Source organism: Melitaea cinxia, chromosome 24, assembly GCF_905220565.1.
Source record: "Melitaea cinxia chromosome 24, ilMelCinx1.1, whole genome shotgun sequence".
Classification (NCBI taxonomy): Eukaryota; Metazoa; Arthropoda; class Insecta; order Lepidoptera; family Nymphalidae; genus Melitaea; species Melitaea cinxia.
Window position 1 is genome coordinate 6,371,728 of NC_059417.1, and position 7,074 is coordinate 6,378,801.

The following is a 7,074-nucleotide window of genomic DNA, read 5'->3' on the forward strand; positions in this document are numbered from 1 at the left end:
AAATAGGCCGAAACAACTTCGAGAAGGAAGCTGATAGGAGAATTCGTTGGGCTGGGCATTTGGCAGGCTTCGTTGAGTCTTGACTTCGAAGATTCCGCAAAACTTGAAGACAAAAGCATCCGAGAAATGCATTTTGCCTATTTTAACATACGGTGCCACCGTGGACACCTACGATGATACTAGTCCACAAACATTATGTCACTCACCGTGCTATGAAAGGGGTTATGCTTGGGGTCTCTCTTAACCCACTGACCGTAACCGACATAGTCAAGAGAATTTGTAAGTTAGTTTGTAGTGGCAGTGGGCTGGCCTGTGCCGCAATACCGATGGCCGCTGGTGCATGTGTGCCCTGGAGTGAAGAAGACGTCTTCCAGCCCGCATGACCGACGTTCTATATAAGATTACCGGTAGAGGCTGGATGATGGTTGCGGAAAACCGGGATGTTTGGCATGAACTTGGGGAAGACTATGTCAAAATCTAGACTGCAATAGGCAGAAGAGATATAGAAATGTGTATGACTTGATAGTCATTAATTTGATATCTATACCTATTAAAGACAAATATATACTAATAAATAGAACTGGTTTTTTTTTTGTTCGATTATACTGCGAGAACTACTGAACCGATCGGAATAATACTTATACCATAAGATGCAGCGTGTTTCGGAGAAGGTTTTTGTATATGATATGTTGGTGATTACTTATCGTGTGAGAATATGGACGGACAGAGGTCACTAGTAATTGTATATTTCGTGTGATTATATTCACATTTTCAAAATCTTAATTCAACGTTGCTGCGTGTAATAGTTAAATTCAAATTTCTGTTTTTAATTCATAACTTCGCGTCGTATAGTTTTTTATTTATATGTGTCCTTTTTTAATTTAGTTGATTAATCAAAGTATATCAAAAACTAAAATTTGGGTACCTTCACTCGTTTTTACGTTTATTCTTGATTTAATCGTGCTTCTCCTTTTATATCCATACTCGTAGCATAAACCTTCATAAAAATGTAAGTTTTTTAATGTAGGATTTGTTTTCTATTTCCTATTTTAATAAAAAAAACAACTCGGTCTACTACAAAGAAATAATTGGTGGTAAATCAGCGTTTTATTCCCTTAATAATACAAATAATGGCTACGGTACTAAAGAATATAGCCACCCCCTCTCTTCCTGTGGGTATCATAAGAGGCGACTAAGGGATAACACAGTTCCGCTACCACCTTGGAACTTAAAAAGCCGACCGGTGGCGGGATAACCATCCAACTGCTGGCTTTGAAATACACAGGCCGAAGACAGGCAGTAGCGTCTTCGGTGCGACAAAGCCAGTACTGCGGTCACCAACCCGCCTGCCTATGGTGGTGTGGTGACTATGGGCAGAACACATGAGTTCACGTTATTTTTGGCGTAAACTTGTAGAACCCTATGTCCAGCAGTGGACTGTATAGGCTGTAGTGATGAATACAAATAATAATACAAATTACATTCAAATAAAATTTATAATAACAAATTCTTCATTTGGACCAAATACTGTTACAATTTCTTAACCCTCCAAACTGCGTAACAGTTTATCGGCACACTATCCCCGTATCATCCCCTGGGAACGCCCAGAACAGTGGCGTAGCTAGGGGGGAAAGGGGGTCATCATGCCCCGGGTGCTACTCACAAAGAGGCACCACACAACAAAAAATTTTGGACATAATTTATGGTTTTCGAATGGGGAGGGGGGCTAGAAAGGTTCTGTGCCCCGGGCGCGAGTTAAACTCGCTACGTCATTGCCCCAGGAGCTCTGATTTGCTTACCTACTCATTATAGGAACACAATACCTACTACTTGACTTGTATTACATGTTTGGGTGTGATCTCTTCCAGGGTTCAATTACTTCCCCAGTTGGACTTCTCCAAATTTTGATCAAGACTTTTTTCTCTCATTCTCTTTTACATAAAATTTTATGCCCAACCTAATGCAGGTTCCGTAAGATTAAACATCAGTAGTTATTTTATCTAGAAAAATAGGGTATTGTAGATCAGTACATTTTAAATAAAGCTTTAATAGGTAGGGCAAAGTAGGAATATCCTGCTCAAAATCTGGAGCAACCCAACTTGGAAAGTACCTCGAGCTTACAGAAAATTACAGCTAAATGATACTGCTTTCAAGCAGTGTTGTGTTCCATTGGTGAGTAAGGTAAACAGAGCTCCTGATGGGGATTAGGGGTAGGGTAAATAGCGCGCTTGCGATGCTTCTGGCGTTGCAGGCTACGTTAATCGCTTACAGACACTGGAGCCGTACGCTTGTTAGCCGCCGTTAGTTTTATAAAAAAAATTAAATAGCTTTATTAATGTTAGTTTAGCTTTGTTGCTGTTGTTTAATGCTAACTAGTAAAATATAAACTGAACCCTTAGTAAAATGATTCGAAAACGTTCACTAAGAGTTTTTCTTGTGATAAGAAAAAATCCGTTAAAGATTAATTGAAGTCCAATTGACTATTGTTTCAAGCGCCCGGCGAGTTCTGGCGCAACCTGTTCAAGTACGACAAAAAATAAAAAATCGACGAAACAGAACGACACCAACAGATGCAATAGATGTACAGTCATTAATGTAATTGATTCTTAAAAATTAAATACATCTATGTGTTTAAAATAGACACTCGGTTAACTATTACTCTTTATTCAGCGCTACAAAAACAGTACCTAATAAACAAAGAAAGATTTATAAAACGCAGCAAAGCTTATCGCTAGAATAGCAATCTCTTCGCAGCAACCTATGGGTACCTATGTGGCATGGTACGAAGGGTACAAATAGATCAAGAGCCCAGGAGGCTCAGACTTTTGTCATTTCATAAAAGCTGAAAATTTTTCAGTGCATGGTCCGAACACCGATAGAAGCAATGTCAAAATATGAAGTCAAACTCATGGTAGCTTTGGCAGATACCATCAAATGAAATATCAAAGGCCTATAAAATTACTTTCCACTCGCACCGACTGCCAATCTTAATGTTTATTTAGGTCGGGATTAGAGCTATTGAAATTTATCGGCTACTGAAGCAATTCTACCCAAGCAGTCTACCCAAGCAGTCTACCCAAGTGACGTGTATGAACGTAACGTAATTTACACAAGCTTGGGGCACTGGTTAACGTGATATCTAATATTACTTTGAACAAAATGACGTAAGTTAGTTGCCACTTTTTACGCATTTGTTACTTAATATCTGCCAAAGCAGTTATGACTTTAACTTCATATTTGGCCATTGCTTCAACCTGTTATGGGAGCATTCGCTGAGAAACTTTCAGCTTTTATAAAATGATGAAGGTCTGGCCTTCACGGGCTATTGGGGTAAAAAAAAATGATTGGGTAGCAGTACTTATAATATTTTGGAAAGACTTCTATCGTCGCTTGTACAGGAAGGCTACGGCACGAGCTATCTTAAAAACCGTTGCGTGTCTCCCATTTATCTAATCTGAACAATGACGCTGAAAATTACTGTTCTATTTTGGGTTCCGCAACTCAAAATAAACTAGTAAAATATAAAATTTTAATACTAAACAAATGTACATAAATAATTAAATGATCATGCTTAACACTACCTGGTAGAATCCTTAGTTACGAGAGATTCTATCATAAACACCCAGACTACATAGAAATACTATTATATATAATGTATCTATGGCATTTACATAAAATTTCTTGTCTCGTAAAAGTTATTATGACCATTGCGCCAATACGTCCTCTATTTTTAAGAGTTATAAACTACCCTCTAAAACGGAATCTACAGCATACTTAGTAGAATACCCCTTTAATTCGTAAGACTGCACTCATTCACAGTTGTACGTTCTGTTCTGTTACAATTAGTGAGCTATATTGCAACGGTATATCAGTGGACTATCGTTAAACACTATATTAGTAGTTTTCTATTTGACATTTCCACTAGTAATTGAAATACCTTATATTTACACCAAAATAATACAAATAATAATTCTTCTAGAAATGGAGAAATTGTCGCAATCATGGAGGTAGGAGGTAATCATAATATTAAACTGTAAAATTTGATTTTATTGATCCAAATTTTATTTCATAAAACTAGATGAGTGTATTTAAGTTCCTAAATAACGTAGGTACCTACCTAATAGGTATAAAGATAGACCCCATATATAACCATTTGATGTTTTGACAAGTAGGTAGGTACAAACAACAATATTTATTCACTGAAAGCCATGAAACCGATCAATCAAATAACATTTACTTTAAGCTTTCATGGTAACTGCAGCCCCCCGTAGAAGCCAAAGTGTTATAACATAGTTACTTATTAATAATTAAATATAAATACACGATTAAATAGACTTAATATTATAAAAAAGTTCTTTGGTATTCGGTAAGTCTAAAATTTATTTATAATTAAAAATAATTACAATTACCTCCAATTTTCATTAAACAATAACATCAATAATTGGAGAGACATTTTTTACGTTACAAAAAGTGTCAGTTTAAAAAAGGAATGATAATAATCAATAAATATGTACCTACTATAGTGAGCTAAGAACACGCTAAGGTGTGCCCTTAATTCAGTGAAAGTCAACGGCAGATGCTAGGCTATTTATTACTTTCACAAAATTATACGCTAACATTACGCTTACGTTGTCACATAGGCAATTCAGAATATCATTTTTACATTACCTGTAGTTTTTATAGTAGCATTTTTACTTATGTCCTGTTTTATTTTATTTTTTTTTTTTTATTGGCATAAGTGTTATTGTTAAAAAGGCTAATAAAATAAAGATAATTGCAATATTTATTTTAAGTTATAATTTTATTTAATTATTCGTATAAATTGTCGTATTTATTATGTAACTTAAAAAGGGTTTAGGTACTTATTTAGGTAATGGAATAGGTAGGTAAGGGTTTACTATACAGGTAATACCATATATATATATTTATATATGTATATGAATGTTTGTCTGTATGTCCTTTATAGTGTCGTTAACTATGCATTTGATTATGTAATGATTTTTAGCAAAGCGTTGTGCATGAGCCCACAAAAGTTTCTTAGTTAGTACGACCAAAAAATAAAATTAAAAAAAAGTTTATCTCTTAATAATATTTAATAATGTTTGCAAAACTAATCTAATTAGTACCTATAAATCGTTTTATTAATATTAATAAAATTATGGTTTAGTAATGAAGAACTAATATCTAAATTGGGTTGTACCACACTTTGATAAAATATTAGTCTAAAGTAACTACCATAAAATTTGATAGAGAATGATAAGCAGATCGTAACTAATTGAGCATCGAGCTTAATATGAAGCAGCCCGACTTGGAAAGTACCTCGATCTTACAGAAGATCACAGGTAGGTAAATAATACTGCTTCCAATATATAAATAAGTCACAGCAAGACGTTTTACAGCCTATATCTACCTGTAATGTATATCGAAGACATCTACCTATAGATACACAAGATTTATTGAAACCGAAAGGATAGATAGTTGTACAGTTCAATAATTACAAGAATGAAACAAAATAATATTTATTGCTCTACAATATTAGTAGAGCTACAAGCTTTTTTTTTAATTATACTTTATAAAACCACTTGGATAGCAATCATTACATCATTTTCGTTATTTATATAACAAAAGCATGATATATAGATACGTAAGCTTAAGATGGTACAATCTGATTGGTCGATCTCTGAAGAGGCGTGGCCGCAGCATCCAATGATGGCGTTACATCTCGTATCTCGTTTAAGATAGGGGAGAGATTTATTTGGGAAACGTGTAGGTATTATGTCAGAAATATGATTATTAAATTGATTAAACCTTGATAGTGATGATAAGATTCGCTATGGTATATAGCGGTCTTGGTTTTTATTATAATTTATTTTATTTTACATTTCATCTATCTCCTACCTTTCTAAACATTTATATAATAAAAAAAAACATATACGCGTACATACAAATATATCAATATTATAATTAGAATATAAAAATTTATAAAGAATAAATTAATTATAAATGAAGGTAAATTATATGTATAAAGAAATATAACTACTATTTGAATAAAATATTTTTTGATGATTTTATTTTACATTTCATCTATCTGCCACCTTTCTAAACATTTATATAACAAACAAAAAAAACATATACGCGTACATACAAATATATCAATATTATAATTAGAATATAAAAATTTATAAAGAATAAATTATTTATAAATCAAGGTGAATTATATGTATAAAGAAATATAACTACTATTTGAATAAAATCTTTTTTGATTTTGATTCCCAAGAGATATATTTCCGTTCTCAGTTTCGCATCAAAATTTAAATCGATTGAAGTGCACTAGTACCTACCTATTTATTACAATAGGTAAGTAAAAGATGACTAAGTAGTCATGTTTAGGGAACAATAGGGAAAAACCCAAAAGAATATCTGTTACAGATTTAGGTTGCACTAATTTCACCCGGTTATCTTGTAAGTAGGTAGTTAATACATCGATTTATGTATGATGACGTTAATGAATTTTATCATAAAAATTTATTTAGGAAACCTAAAATTTTTAAACAACCGTTTGAAATCCTTAACGGGATGTGTTTCTAGTTTCCTGATATAGTTACTAATTTATCAACCGTTTTAAAAGCTAAAACACGACTATATCCAATTTAACAGAGCGTTTGCATATGTATAGAGCTAATGTTAAAATCGTTCTAGCAGCGCCATCTCTGGTCAAGACCAGACGAAATATTGCTGTTGATTTCTCTTAGTATTCAAAATAATAGGTAATCGAAACAAAAATATTTAGTAATCGAAAAGTTACTTGTTTTTAACGTCACCATTGTGTAGATAGTAAGGTTTTTGTTATATTTCCTCTTTCGCTAAATGTTTTAAAAATGGACCAATAGACATCTAGTGTTGAGTAGCAGAAACTTGAATATAAATAAAAGTGTTTAATATTTCAATTATTTAGATTAAAAATTCAAATACGAATTAAATATTTCAAAATATAACATTTATATATTATCGTCGTAATTCCTATATTATATGTACATTAATATTATTTAACACATCATACTTAGTAAAACTTCC